Raw genomic sequence first — 17202 nt, 5'->3', positions numbered from 1 at the left:
GGATACAGTGTCTGTCAGCATATGGTGACATGCTCAACATGCCATGTAGCTTCACTATGGACAGCTTGCACCTGTCACCCTTGGACTTTGGCATGCTGGCTAAGGCTCTTGCTACCACCAGAGTGCCTTTTTTATGCAGGGCTCAGAAGACAAACCCACCTCCATAGACATTACAGGTTAAATGAAACTAAGGGTAATGCTGCTCAACAACAGTTGTGTTAACCTCATATTGTGGCCACTCAGGACTCTCCTCAGTATGGAGGAGAGCAATATCTGTGCACTGACAGACACCTGGTTCAGACTTGCTTATGCACACCAGCACTACCAGGTTATGTTTCATACCATACTGTCTGACAACAAGACTTGGAACAGACAACACAACTAGGGGGAGTATCCATATACATCACAGATACACACACCTCCAGGTTAGTAGCACTGCACAAAGCATCACAGACCATACATATACAACTACCATTGTGCAATACTGCCTTTCAGTTTGTTGCCTGCTATTGAACACACTCCCAAACTCAGGAAACACACTCAACTTTTGTGGGAACTATGGAGAATATGAAGGTCTCCACAGACACCATTATATTGTGTGACTTCATATACACACATATTGACTGGGGATACTACTCAAGGCCTGAAAACCTCACCCAACAGCACTACAATTTGTGAACTCATATGCTTTGGAACAACCAGTCAGCACAGCCACAAGGGGGAATACATATTGGACCTGCTCATCACCAACATGGGGACTCTATGTTCCACACCAGCGATATACCCCTCATTGGTAAGGTCAGAACATACATGTATCTCACAGGACATACATATACCCTCCACACACCCATCCTGGGTAATCTTGGTGAACTTCTCATGAGCCAACATCTCACTTCACCGAAGCATGGTGGTATCCTTCAGAGATCCTGAGACAGTGGCATATACGGCTCACACTGCTGCATCCTTTACATACACATTCTATGGACACCTAGTGGACTGCATGGATTTTGCTATCCCAAATAACAGCAAGACCCACTACTACAATGGCAGGGGACCTGTCTGGTAGACCCCAGCCATGAATAAGATGTACAACATCAGGAGGACACTACTACATGATAGAGCACAATCCCAGACTGGGAAGGCATCTGTGATCTGTACTAGCAGACAGCTACAATCACTCATGGACTTTTCTAAGTGCCGCTTCCACCAGACAATTGCACCTGACATGTAGGACTATCACACGGCCTTCTTCAGTTATGTCAGGAACCTGGGTGGACACTCACTGATACGCTGTGAGTTACTGCATACTGACTAATCCTACCCTGAACCCACTGGCATTGCCTACATCCTGGCAAACAGGTTCAGTGCAGATGTCTCCCACCCATCCCCCTAAGGAGCAACTATCCATCCCAACAGAGTATAACCTCCCTGACATCACACAGTAACAGGTGAGTGCTGCCCTCCCCACAGCGTACATCACAGTATCAATGTGACCAGATGGTGTCCTAGCCTGCATCATACACGAGCATCATGACAAACGCAACCCTCACATTACATCACTGTTCAATATCGGAGTTACCACAGGATATGTACCCAAGAAATGGCATACTGGGACAGTGGTCCTGCTCCACAGAGTTGGTGCCACAACGGACCACAGACAATATTGCCCTATAAGCCTATGTAGCCTGTTCTGCAAAGCTATGGAGCATATTGTCATAGGACTCCTACACATAGACATCGCGAACCTGCAGACACTGTATCCTACTCATTTCAACATTGCTGTGGGCAGATCTTGCCTCTTGAACCTGTAGGTATTCTTTAAATGGCTAACAGGTCCATCGATACAGGGACGGCTATCCACACAGCCTGCCTGAACCTTGCAAAACCATTCAACACAATAACCCACTGGGCCATTATGCATAGGCTCACCAGCGTCAATTTGGTCACATATCTCACACAATGGATTGATACCTAGATCAGGGATAGCACCCACATGGTCAGGATTGCAGGTGCCATGTCTGACTATACACCAGTTACATATGGCATCCCACACAGCTTGGTCCTGGGATCTCTCTTGTTCAGTATATATTTGTCTTACGTACAGGCTATTACAGGGGGAATATGGCTGAACATGTTTGCACTTGACTACAAACTGGGTGCCATGATCAACTCTCCAGCTGCCACATACATACTCAGTCAGGGTCTCACAGAGATGGATGACTGGTGCCTGAGCCATGGCCTAAAGCTAAATGCCATTAGTTGCATAGTCATCCCCTTTGGGAGTAACAACATGCCCACACATTACCACATAGGTAGTACTCCATTACATACGGTGGGAGTTGTTAAGGGTTTGGGAACATCACTTGTTCGTACTGTCGCCTTTAACATTCACATTGCCAAGGTGGTTGGACACACCTTCTATGTGTGTCACCTTATCCCATATGGTTTCACATCTAGATCGAGTGAGGTCATTGTGCCCCTATACTCATCACATCCATGCTTGTTTACAATGCCACATTTGGGGTGTACCTTACCTGACACCTGCAGCAACTGTACTGGCCACGGACGGTCCTCACCAAGCAGATCTAGGGACTCACACAGATGCCCTGCATAGTTCAGATGCAGTAACTCCAGCTCTACTCAGTCGCTTACCACCTACTCAGATATGATGTGTGCCTGTTGTTTACAGCTATACCCAAACCAGAATTACTGGACATGCTCCACCTCAGGATATCCAACTCCCTTGGAGCTACACACTGCAGGGATGTATACCTCAGCACAGATGTTAATAGGACATTGTGGAGGGACAGATTCTTATCCCAGAGGCTCCACTCACTACAGAATGTAATCCCAGTTTCACATAGGCAGAGCCACCCACTGACCACCTACTGGAGACATCTTGATGACTGTATGGGTGATTGTATATTTACCCCTGGGATATCTTCTGTGTCCCTGCTAGACAGAGGCACACTAGCATAAACGTACATGGGCTATCTTGTGTGACCTACGATTCACACACACAATGTAGTAATCTGACAGGGTTGCGAATGCCAAACACACTCTGGCTAGGCTTGTACATGCCCTAGGGCAGATAGCCTAGTATCGACCTCTGAACCTAATGTTCAAGATGCACAATGTTTATTGATGATACTGTTTGCAGGTCTTTATCATCTTTGCTTTACCAGTTTCCATGACGAACTTCAGTATCTGCAGAACATATTTGATTATGACAGGGTTCCACTATATTCTAGATGTGTCTGTTGTCAACTGTGTGCACAGGGAGGATTGCTGTATAGTGACAGGTTCCTGGGTTAACACATGCAACTGCAAGATATGCGTGGCCCACTGCTGTACTCAGACATGGCCTAAGTGTGTGAGCATGCCCAGTTCTGACATTACATGTTTTGTTGCCTTTGTCTCATTTATTCGTGTGTGAGCATGCCCAGTGTGACCTTTCAGTATGTTGCTATCTGAGGTCCACTACATTTACTGATGTGTGCGAACATGACCAATATTAACATTTATACTGTGCGTGTTGGAAGTCAGGTTCTGTTCTCACTGCATGACTCACCTTTGTGTCATAACTCAACAAGGATTATGCTGTGCCTGCAGGGTTTCCATGGAATACTTTGCATAGACTTATCAACATTCCATCATACAGGTGGACCACTGCAATACTGTCATGGTTTAGTGGTTCAGTACTTTGGCTGTAGTGCACAGTATCCAGGGTTCGAGGCCCATCACTGCTTTATATTTTCATACTGTGCAGACCACACGGCTTAAGGGCCTGTTAAGCAAATATGAGCATGCTGGCTTTTGTTCAGCTATGCCCTACTTAGACCAGGCTTGTTCGACATTGCTCAATATTCACCAACATTGCTGGACGTTGCCCAATATTACTGAACATTGACCACAGTTGTGCTAGTTGGTGTGTGCGATTTTGTTTGCATATACTACATGGTGTTAATTGCTATTTAGCACTGCTTTATATTGCTTAACACATGGCATTCATGCCTTAGGTGGTGCTGCAGGGCTGCCTATGTCGGATGCACATACTATATACTCCCTGCACATGTTTGGAAGCAGGTAGTGTCAACTTAGGCATCCCTTTTACTTTATGTGCAAGTCGGAGAGGGGTATCATTTCCAGAGTTCCTACTAAGCCAGTGTATGTGCTATGTGTTGCCTCTTTGCCAAGGCCAAAGCATACTGGGCACGCCTCCTTCTGCCTACTGGGGCAGGCTCGAGTTGTTCCTCCTCCGAGTCACGCTCTGCCTGTGATGGCCTTGGCAATGGTGGTAGGCTGTTTGGCCCATGCCTATGCTGGTCCTGCTGCAGCTGTTTTCACAGGATCATATTATGTAGCATAGCACATACCATGACAATCTGGGTACATGTAGTTGGCAAGTACTGCAAGGCTCCACCAGATGTGTCCAGGCACTGGAACCGTGACTTGAGCAGCCCAAACACACACTCTATTACATTATGTGTTTGTGCGTGTGCCTCATTATGGCGTTCCTGTTCAGGTGTGTGTGCATTTCTGATGGGTGTCATCAGCCACAGCTCCAGCCCATAGCCAGCATCCCCCACTAGGTGACCATGTGGGATGTCCCCATTGGCAAATGTCTGATGCAGCTGCGTCAGATGCCAGATATGGGAATCATGGTAGCTTCCAGGGCAGCCTGCACATGCATTCAGTATTATGCCCTGGGCATCACACACGACTTGGCAGTTGATGGAGGAGAAGCCCTTGCGGTTGAAGTAGACCCTACCCCGCTCGCCAGCTGGTGCTTTGATGCATATGTGCATGCAGTCCATTGCACCCACTACCTCAGGGTATTCCGCTATTTGCTGAAAGAGACGCATATTGCTGGCCAATACCTTACGGGAATTTGGGAAATATACATGATCACCGACATGTGCTGACATGGCATCCAGGAACTGGTGTAGTACCCTGGATGCTGATGCCTGTGATATCCCCATCATATCACCAGTTGGTCTCTAGAAGGTACCTGTTGCTAATATTTTTAGGCCAACACATACCTTGGTTTACACTGGGATGGGTTCCCCTCTGTTGGTTCTGTGTGTGAGGCGTGGCCTGCACAATTCAACAATTTGCTGCAGGAGGTCACTGTCCACTCTCTAGCACTCCACTATCTCCAGCTCATGCAGCACCTGGTAGGTTACCCTGGGCCTGTACACTCTTCTCCGTCTCCTCACTGTGGGTTGTCCAGCAGCATTTCCATTGTCACCACCCTCAGCATGTTGCATATGTTGCCTTATAATAGCAATGGCAGCCCCTAACATTTCTTTGTCTCAGTAAAGCTTTTTCAGTTTTCACTTCTATTAGCTTACTGCAGTGTCTGTTGTGAGAAACATACTGGACTGTTGTTTGCAGAGTTTTAAGTACTAGGCTGGGCTGCGCTAGTGTATTGCCTGTGTAATTGCCTGATTCTGATTGTTTTCACCTGCTAGCTCTGCTAGTACTCCCTGGTAGCTTCCTACTATTTATTGTGCTTCCTTTTTCCTTTCTGTTTCCTCAGGGGGGAGCGCCGCGCACACAAGCGCAAACATGAGCACAGCAACTAAGACGCATGCACACATGCTTACACGGACTAAAATTTGCTTATTCAGGTTAAAACGCGCGCACACCAGCGCAAATGTGCTTGCAACTCTTTAAACAGCCTTATACATGCTTACTTCGGCTTAAACGCACGCACTCCGTCTTACTCAGGGTTACAGGCGCACACACGCGTGCATTCATGCTCAGCAAGAAACTTTGGTGTTATCCATGGTATACACCTTCCATTTCTTGGCTTTCCCTAGCCTACCTGTTGATACACCTCTTTCCATGATGTCTAAATGACAGCGGACACATGCCACTCTGCTCCAATGAGCTTCACTTTTTTCATACATACCCCCCCTCGTGATGTCACCTATCTTCTACTCTGTTACTCCCCATATCCTACTCCTACACTCCACTGACTGTGCTTATTTGCTATGTAAACTAGCGATTCACTACCCTAACACTCATTTACATAGGATTGCCTACTAATGTTTGGTTACATGCCTTAGACTGAGCTTCCCCCCTTAGCAACCTCTACTCGGTGGCCATCTTGTCTTCAGCCTGCCATTCTCTTGCATTGTACATTACCACTTTCAATAAAATCCACATCTGTGGGTTTTAATTTGTAGTATTCTGGATTTTAGAGTGCAGCCCATTTGCGCGGCGCTGCTCTACGCTTAAACATCGGAAATTGGCGAAAAAAAAATGTTATTTTAATTTTGCATCAGGGAACATTTTCAATGACCGTATATTTGGCCATTGGCATGCTTCCTGCACTGGATGCAACCTTTATTTGGAGCTGTCACGGCTCCGTTTTGCTATTTGCAGAACGGTACTCATTTGTCAACTGAGTACATTTCTGCAAATAACACTGCTCTTATTCGGACAGGTTCAGGTTTCTTGAATCGCAAATCTACCTCATTTGCATGCCTTTCACCTGCAATTGAGGTGATTTGCATGTCCCAGCCCTGTCCGTGTAAAAGCCATTTTAGGAGCTCTCTTACACTCCCCTACAGGCTGTTCCTGGATCGCTCGGCGGACATGATGGCTGCATGGAGTCTTACTCTACTCTTAGACTCCGTGCAAGCCAACGTGAATCCGGCCCCATTTGTTATGGTGGGATTGCCAACAGCGTAGCTATGATATGATATATAAAAAGGCAAGGCAGAACTCACTCATACCTCCTTTGTCAAGAGGCCAAGAGGGTGTGCCAGTGGGTTGTGATGACAAACTACTTCCTGATAGCAACTCATAATCCTTGGAATCCATTTCATTAGTGTACAGAGCCAGCCATTTCTTACTTATGCCATTTGAGTGGTCCTTATGATTGTTAGCATAATGGAGACTCTTCTGTCACTGGGCAAAGTCTTGTTGAGAACTATTTCCAACCCTAACTGCAAATTTAGTAACTTTGACTTCCTGAAACTGCCTCTGGCATAGGGTCCCAGGGGTATTTTAATCCCAGAATATCTCCACATCTATTTTTCTTTTTCCAATATTCCCAAGATTCTCCAGAAAGTAAAGTTAAACAATTCTAAAGCCAAAGCCATTCTCATAGTAACATTTTTACCTCAACAAAAGTGGTTCCCCATGCTGTGGCTTCACCTTTAGAAAATCCACTAAATCTGAAGCCCTTCAGAACCCATTTGGCAAGGGTCACCTTGACATCCACTCCCAATATCTAAATACTTTCTTTCTCTTCTGTGAAATGTCTGAGATGCTGTACAACCTCTGAATATTTTTCAAGTCCATACATCTGCCAATAGGCTTAATAAAGAAAACTTTTAAAAGTAAGTGGATGTGTTTTGTGGATTGAACTATTCACAATGAGTTAGGCCCATTTACAACTTCCATTTCAGTCATTTTGGATTACCTAGATTAGTCTTTGGATTACCTAGAGTAGTCTTATGGAAAACCTTGTCTTCACCAACCAATCAATTAACCTTTCCTGTCTTTTCTCCAGAATACTGCAACAGAGGAGTATAAATTTTACATTACCTGATATTCACAGACTATTAAATAGCTACATGACAGACAACAGTGCTCAGTAAAATTCTTAGCTTTCCAGTAAACTAGGCAGTTAGATTTTTAAAAGCATCTAGCTGAAATGGCTTTTTGAGTGCATCAAATTCTGCTATGAGAAATACAACAAGCCCTTAGCATCTACTCCTACAGCACATTTAATCAGAGTGGTGTCTACCTTTTAGGTGGCATTGAATGGCATTTCTGTGACTGTGGCATGGACTTCACTGCATAGCTTCATAAGACACTTGAAGACGGATAAGATCTCATGATATATGTTTATTTCTAGATTTACCTTCAGTGGCACTATTCTACCTGGATTTCTTTTGTGAAACAAATTAGGAGGATGACATAAGGACTTTTTCCCATAAGTTTGAGGAGGAAGGATCAGACCATATTTAACATGAAAGCATTTTACTTTCACTAAAATAGAGTTATATGATCTTGGTCAATTTTATTCAACATCCTCACCCTAGTCTGGAGGATAAAGTATGAGCAAGGTCTTATTTTACATGTTATTTTTTCTTCTCCTTTCCTTTCTTAGGCTTCACTAATGAGAAGCATATGTTAGATCTGTGGAGTAGAAAAGAAGAGAATTTGGTGCATTGTGTTTAAAGGGAAGGAGCTAAAGCCTGAGAAAGCCTTATGTGATAAGTTGACTTTGACCTGCAACATATGTCCTTTTGGTCTGAAGATGAAGGATCAAGATTGTGTGTTTCTATCTTTATGGTAAGTAAATTGTTACTCTTCTAGCGCAATGTGTATTGCAGCATAGTGCTGTGAGTCTTGCCCTAGAATGTATACAAATTGATGTTTTATAAATATTATAAATAATATTGTGATGTTATGCATTAAAAATGATGTGCTGTAAATATATCACTAACACTTTTCTATGGAAAGTGCTGCATTTTCCTATAAAAAAATAGATATCATTCTGTATTAAGTAGAGGCACTCCTTTAAACAATGCTGGTAGCAAACACTTACTTTGTTAGTGTAATGTATAAAGAAGGAGGGTTATAGTTCCAATGATCAGTAAAATTGTCCTGTCAATGCAGATGGATTTTGAGCCTGGAAAAGTGGTCCTGGGAAATATGTGGAAGAGAGGAGACAACCTGAAGCAGCCAAACATAGCCAGGAGATATTCTGCTGAGAACCCTGTGAGAGGAAGCTGTCTGAATTTATTTTGGTATTAGACTTGGATTGGTATGAGGGACTGTAGAATCTGTGTGTTATTTTTTCTGCCCTAAAGAAGAACCTATACCATTCAGATATTAATTCACATTCTGTTTAAAAAAACAAGCATTTTATGATTTTATAGGCAAAGTGCCTCTATTGTCTTGTTTTAACACCGTAGTATTGATAGGTAGACAGATGCAGCTATAATATCCTTTTTCTTATATTCAAGAAATACAAAAGTAACATGAAAGTACTTTTAGGTATGGGACTAAAATCTGGATGTTTATATTACCTGCTTACTTAATTTCTGGTATTCTTTGTGATTTTATTGTTAGCTATACTGCTTACTTTTGTGAAAATATTATCTTCATCTTATGATTGCCGAGACAACAAAAAAAAAAATATTTTGCCGATAGCAATATCTTGTATGTAATACTCACTTATGGCCTTCTTAGAATTCCCTATGCATGTCTGATTATACACACAACATACACATTATATCATTAATAATTAACCTAGAAAGGCAGAGATCATCATTTAAGTCTCATTACCAACCATTTATATGGTATTTTTAGCAATGGACGTATTCCAATAATTTTTATATATGTTTTTAGCAGGGACTGCGGTGGTGCAGGGGAGCTTGCAAAAATGTAACAGAATTTTTTTTTAATTAGATGTTCAAAGTTTCAAAACTTTGATCATATGGTCGCTGCCATATGATGTTCAAAGTTTTGAAACTTCAATTATCTGAAGCAGACCCATTTTTAATATATATGCGTGTGCATATATATCTATATATGTACACACACACACAAACATATCTATATATATATATATATATATATATATATATATATATATTACACACACACACACACACACACACACACACACACACACACACACACACACACACACACACAGATACACACACACACACACACACACTCTCATATATATATATATATATATATATATATATATATATATATATATATATATGTGTGTGTGTGTGTGTGTATGTATATATATATATATATATATATATATATATATGTGTGTGTGTGTGTGTGTGTGTGTGTGTGTGTGTGTGTGTGTGTGTATGTGCATATAGCTACTGGCTTGGAATATTATTTGCACATTTTTCCACATCACAACAAATATGGTACTGCTTGGAAATCATTTTAAGTGTCTTCCCCAAAGTAGACTGTACAATTGCATAAGACACTAGAGCTTGAAGGACAAGTCACTGTAGCAGGAAAGCTATTGTCTGTTTGTTCTCCCACCCCCACTAGGAAGTTATTGACTTTACCAATTTTCCAGAGTATTTATCTTGACTGCTGTATTATCTGATTTTATTAGTAGTCATAGCAGAGAAATAACCGTTTTTACTCTTTTTAAAGGCTAACAAACTTTCATACTATCTTATTTGAGAGTAGTTTTTTTTTGTTCTAGATATGGGATTTGCTAAATTGCTTCTCATCCTGCTTCCAATTGGTTCATCTGTTTTTTCCAAATAAGAGAGACAGGCATCCCAGGACTGGGCAGCAGTTCTGCAACAATTAACTCAAGTCTGTGGGGGGTATTGGCCAATTCATTTCCCAGAATGGTGAGAGTCAGGCAATAGGGAGTTTACCAGATGCTGGCATCGTACAATTCCCCTATCTGACAACCCCTTCATCTCTAGGAGGCCTGAAGCCTCTGAAATGGCTGTCTGGTCAGGAAGAGGCATATGTACTTCCATACATGCCTACATCCCTGACTCAACAGTGCTCTCAACAGCTTAACAACTTAAGTCTGCCCAATATCTTCCACAGCAACTGGCCACCGACTGGTAAATATAGGTAGTGCTGCAGAGCTTCCTCTCCCTAGAATGGGTAAGTCTGCACTGGCTACACCAGTCCATCTTCTGCAGCCTGAACTCTCCATTGCTAGTGCCAATAATTATACATGGGTTGCCTGTGTCAAATTCAATGTAGGGCTTCATCCCTTTATGTATGAGGCCAATAATTAAGATCTTTTTGTGTGTTATTAAATATAATGGAGATTTTTCTTTTTTGTGCAACAAACTATTTTATTAAGTACTGATACTTCTTATGTTGTATACACAGGTGAATGCTTGGTATTTTGTACTAGATGAGCTACTATGCTACTTTATAATGAAATTTTCTAATTTGAGAAATAGATATAGGAAACGTATGTCTTTTTGCTAACAATTTATTTTTTTAAACATGTTATTAAACAGGACATTGGGTGGCTATGGTGGTGCAGTGGTTAGCATTGCTGCCTCACAGCAAGAGGTTCTCCGGTTCGATCCTTGGCTGGGGTGCCTTCTGTGTGGAGTCTGCATGTCCTCTCTGTGGTCGCGTGGGTTTCCTCTGGGTGCTCCAGTTTCCTCCCACGTTCCAAAGACATGCTGCAGGTGGATTGGACACTCTAAATTGGCCCTAGGTGTGAGTGTGTGCGTGTATGTGCCTTCTGTGGAAGGTTGGGCTAGCAACTCGACACTGTAAAACTCCACTGCTAATCATGAGTGGACAAGGTGATCCGCTGTGGCAACCCCTAACCAGGAAAAGCTGAAAGAAGAAGAATTAAACAGGACATTAAAAATTGACATAGGAACATTGCAGCAATAATAAAGAAAACACACCATGCTAACATTTCTATTATTGTTATGCAGTAACCCTTTTGCCATTTTCGTTCACTCCAACATTGCATAAACTGTTCATATTCAACCCTTCCCTTTAATTTCACTCCTGCTCCTGAACACTACTCTGCATACATTGTTCCCACAAATTCCTGTAATTTCTGAGTAATTTGTTCTTTCCCTTTTCTAAAGATCCTACTTCCATTACCATTTTAGTAGAGTTTATCTATTTCATTTATTATTACTTATTCATACCTTGAACATTCGTAACCCCCCTTCAAGCACTTCCTTACATCAATCAACTTTTTTTCTTAAACCAAATATGCCATAACCCCCCTTTTCCTTTTCTCCCACTTCATGTTGCAATTCCAGTTTGTATTACACTATCTTACCTTTAATTTCTCTAAACTGGCTACATTTCTCCAAATATTAAGCCATTGTCATATCATCTGTATCTTTAACCAATGTTTTTTTATTTTATTTTATTTATTTTACATTTGTTGACCGGGCTAGTCTAACTGGATACATGTCCATTTTCAGTAGAGGCCCTGGGAGAAAAGCTCCACTTTTAAACTAGATAAAATCAAGACAATACAAAAACGATACATGCAATATGTAAAGTAAATAAGAATTTCTTCATCAACTTAAGTTATACAGAACTAAAAATATGCAGATTTTGAGTACTGGGTTTAATAAGGTAAAATACAGTATTATGACCAAGGGAAAGAGATAGATCATTCAATATTAGTAAAATGGGCATGAATGTGCCTTAGAAATTATATAAAAAGGTTATGAAGGGTGTATAAAAAGGTTATGAAAGGTGTATAACACAGGGAAGTAGGAGAAATCATGGAGGATAAGTACATGAGGAAGTAATTAGAGTCATAGTGTAAGAAACAGATTGGTTTATGTATGAGGTGGGAAGATAAGAGTTCACTGAGGAAGGAATATGTAGAAAGGAGCATGCTCAGTGATAATATGATGGGAATAAGATACTAGCTCAGGGAAGAGTGATGAAATTGCTAAATACTTCAAAGTGAGTTAAGGAGGAGATATATAGAAAAGGTTATGGTGGGGAGAGGGGTTAGTCAGGGTTAGTACAAGGACAAAGCCATTGTGTTTTTAAGTGAATTTTTAGTTGATTTTTAAAGAGAGGTAATGATGAAAGAGATGTAAGTTTAGTGGGAAGTTTGTTCCAAATCTTCCCCACAGAATTAGAGAAAAGAGAATCACCTGCTTTGTTGTGGGGTTTATGGGTGGTAACCAGTAGTTTATTTGCTGAGCGAAGGTTAGAAAGGTTTGTGTACGGGGAGATGAGGCTACTGAGAATAGGAGTATTACTAGGCTGGTATAGTATTTTATGAGTAATGGAGAGTTGTTGACATTTTAGCTGGTTATTTAGGTCAAGCCATCCTAGAAGTTTTAGGTTTAGACAGTGATGTGTTCTAAACGAGGAACCAGTAGCAAACCTGGCAATATTGTTATAAGAAGTAGACAGTTTGTTTAGGTTGCTTTTGGAAAGATTAGTATAAACTGGGGAGGCATACTAGAGAGTGGAGATCAGATGGGTCTGGGCAATAGTAGTTCTGGCTTCTGGTGTAAGAAAATGTTTTATCTTATATAAGGATCCAAGATTTCTGTTTACAGTTTTGATGGTGGCATTAATATGAGCGTCAAAGTTGAGGTTGTGGTCAATCAATACCCCATAAAAGTTTTGTAGTTGTGTCAGGAGCAATGACTGTACCATGGATGGAGGTAATAGAGAAGTCTAGTGGGGTGGATTTGTTAGTTGGAGTAAATAATAATAGTTTGTGTTTTTTCGCGTTAAGGAGGAGATGATGTTGTTGGAACCAGTTTTCTACTTGGTTGAATACTGTATATCTGCTGTGGCTTAGTGGTAATTCATGCAGTCTATTGTGTCAATGGTCTGGTGTTCGAGACTGCCAGAGGTCTTTTAGGCCATACTACTCAGAAACAGCTCCTCGTGGTCCTAGCAGCAGAGAACTGAGAAAAGCGACTACTTTCCTGATTTAAGTATTTTTTGCTGTTTTTTACCTAACATACCTTCTCTTGCCTACTTTGAAGAAGCTTAAACTGTTTTTTTAGCTGTTTGTTGCATTATATATTATCTGCACTTAAAGTTACATTTAGTCAAAAATTGGTCGAAAGTTTTTGTTTGTTTGTTAAATTTAACTGTTGAGGCTGCCCACTAAAGTGTGCTAGCCTGTGTAACTGATTTATTACTGTTTCCTGCATTTCTGTGTGCTTTCTATCTCAAAAACAAAAAAAAAAAAACCCAAAAAAAACCTTGTTTTCCCACCTCTCTCGACTAGTTTAGACCAGTATACAGGCTTTGCTGTATTCTGGGCTGTGGTGTAGTTCCTGTGTTGTCCATTGCCTTACTTGGATAGAAGGAAGTTTCTTTGCTCACCAGTGGGAGTGGGGAGCCTTGAGCAGCCTATCTGTCCCTGAAGGAGTGACCTCAGCACAAGAGCTTGTAGTAATTGGTTGTTTTGGACCATTTCTAGCTCTTTTGAAGTTCCCTGTTTAAAATCCACGTTTGCGCGGCTTTGCGGGATTGTGCACATATCGCAGCACTGGTTAAACAAAGTTAAACTTTTTCTGGCTCTGTGAAGTCTGCTCTTCAAATTTTCCCTTAAGAAAGCTCTACTCTTATAATAATCATTCTACTCGCTTTATTATAAGCCTAGCACTTGTTCTCAAAACCTCTCTTTTAAGTAAGCACTCTCTAACTAAAGTAAGCACTACATCCACCTATCACCTCTGTGAGTACCCACTTCCCTTAAAGGCACAGCACTCCCTTATAATATTCTAGCATGTCGAGTGGTAGATTACTAGCATCCTCTCCGGTTCAGCTGGTTAATCTGGGAATCTTGAGACAATGCTACAATTGTCACATGTACACAGATAACCCTCTCCTCCTCCCAACAAACACAAATACATGTGAGAGATGCAACTATATAGCCAAACTGGAGGCTGAACTCTCTCAATTCAGGACTGGCAAGACCAGACAGGAGGAGAAGGTAACCACACACACAGCAAACCCAGTCCCACAAAGACCTACCACAACTGCAAACCAAACACATAATAACACAAAGACATACTCAGAAGCTCTAACAAAAAACTTACCAAAACAACAGAGGCTCCAAAGCAGACACCCAAAAATCCACCACCTCAAAACATAACACATGCAACACATACTTCAATAAATCAGTGTGTCAAACAATCACAGCCCTTAAGGCCAAACACCATGCCTGATACACTAGTAATAGGAGACTCTATAGTCAGACACACTGATGTTCCGCTTACCAGGCTGAACAAGGAGAGGGTAATGGTGAGCTGCCTATCGGGAGCTAGGATCCGCCACATAACACACGCACTCAGGTCACTCCAAAGCAAGTACAAATATGACTCTGTCATTGTCCATGCCGGCGTGAATGACCTGAGAAGTACCTCCCTGGACTACATGAAAAGACATAGAGGAGCTCTCTGATTATGTTGCCCAGGCTGGTAGGACCCTGACCCTGAGCAGCATCTTGCCCTCACCAAGAATGATGCCACAATACAAAGACAAGATGATCAGCTTTAATAATTGGCTCAATTACTGGTGTCATTCTAGGGGGATCCAATGTCTGTCTGCTTGGGATGACATGCTGGACAAGCCACGCTGCTTCGCAAGGGACGGCTTGCATCTGTCACCACTGGGCTTCCGGATATTGGCTAAGGCTCTTGCCACCCCAATAGTGCCTTTTTTAGGCAAGGCTCAAAAGACAAACCCACTTCCTTAGAAAACAAAAATGGTCAACGCCAGAAGTCTAAATCTCAAGATGCAGGCTCTCGAAGCACTCCGCAGTATGGAGAACATCGATGTCTGTGCAGTAACTGAAACCTGGTTCAAGGCTCCTGAGAGCACCCCAGCGCTACCAGGCTATACCTCGTATCATGCTTTTCGGCCCCAAAACTCAGGCAAAACCAAAAAGGGAGGGAGAGTGTCTATATTCATCAAGGACACCCACACCTCCAGGTTAGTGGCAACACATGAAGCATCAGAGACCATCCAGGTGCAATTAACCGTAAGCAAAACTGCTATACAACTGGTAGCATGTTACAGACCACCCTTCCAATCTCAGGAACCCCATTCAGCCTTCCTGAAGACATTGGAGGATATGAATGTCTCACCAAACACCATCATATTGGGAGACTTCAACTACCCTAACATAGACTGGGTGCATTATTCTAATCCAAACACCCTAGCCCAAAGGTTCCTGGAATTCATAAATTCAAATGCAATGGAACAGCTAGTCACCTCTCCCACAAGGGAAGATAATATACTAGACCTGATCATCAAAACATGGGGACAAAGTGCTCCACACCGGAAGTATACCCCTCACTAGTGAGATCTGACCACAAACTAATCACCCTGGATATACATATCCCACCTCCACCCCCAACACAAAAAACTACAGTGGACAACTTCTCAAAAGCCGACTTTACACTTCTTAAAACTGAGATGGTATCCTTTAAGCCCACTGGGCCAGTGGAAACCACATCCCACAATGCTGAATCCTTCACAAATGCTTTCTACAGACATCTCCAAGAATACATGGATCATGCAATCCCAAATAAAACCAAGACCCTCTCCACCAAGGGTAGGCATCCTGTCTGGTGGACCCCAGCCATAAACAAATTGTATAACAAAAGAAGGAAGCTACTGCATGACAGAGCAAAATCCCATAAAGAAAGCTATGTTCTCTCATAAAAACATCCAAGGCCAACTTTGAGAGAAAAATCGCTATGGACAGTAAAGATAACCACAAGGCCTTCTTCTGCTATGTTAGAAACCTGGGTGGAAACCCTCAGATATGCTCAGAGTTAGTTCACAATGACAAAAAATACACTGAACCCACAGATATTGCCAACATTCTGGCAGACAGGTTCAGTGCAAATTTCTCCCCTCCCTCACTCCCAAAAGAAGAAATACTTATCCCAGCTGAATGTAACCTCCCTGTCATCTCAGATGTCCAGGTGAAAACCGCCCTCAGCAAAGCTAAAAACACAGAATCAATGGGACCTGACGGTATCCCGGGTTGCGTGCTATGTGAACTCCAAGAAGAGCTAAACCCGCACATAAAAATGCTATTTAACCTTAGCCTTACTACAGGATATGTACCTGAACACTGGCATACAGCAAAAGTAGTCCCACTCCACAAAGTAGGCACCTCTACAGACCCTGGTAACTACCGCCCCATAAGCTTAACCAGCCTGGTCTGCAAAGTTATGGAAAGAATCATTACGGATCTCATAAACAGAGACATTGGGGACTTACAGACACTTGATCCCACCCAGTTTGGCTTTGTAAAGGGCAGATCCTGCCTTTTGAACCTGGTTGACTTTTTCGAAACAGTCACTAGAGCCATTGACGAGGGCAAAGCAGTCCATACAGCCTACTTGGACTTGGCTAAAGCTTTCGACACAATACCCCATTCAGGCATCATAGACAAGCTCAACAGCTTAAATGTAAATCCATATGTCACAAGATGGGTTGCAAACTGGCTAAAGGATAGAACCCATAAAGTCAAAATCACTGGAGCCATGTCAGACTTAAAGCCAGTGACAAGTGGTGTCCCACAGGGCTCTGTCCTGGGACCCCTCTTGTTCGGCATTTATTTCTCAGATTTGAAAGCAAACATGGGAGGGTTGTGGCTGACAAAGTTCGCAGATGACTGCAAACTAGGCGCCATAGTCGATACACCAGCTGACACATACATCC

Source organism: Protopterus annectens, chromosome 5.part0 (assembly GCF_019279795.1).
Source record: "Protopterus annectens isolate FY-2018-M chromosome 5.part0, PAN1.0, whole genome shotgun sequence".
Lineage (NCBI taxonomy): Eukaryota > Metazoa > Chordata > Ceratodontiformes > Protopteridae > Protopterus > Protopterus annectens.
The sequence above is the reverse complement of the archived record's forward strand: the minus strand, read 5'-3'. Positions refer to the sequence as shown.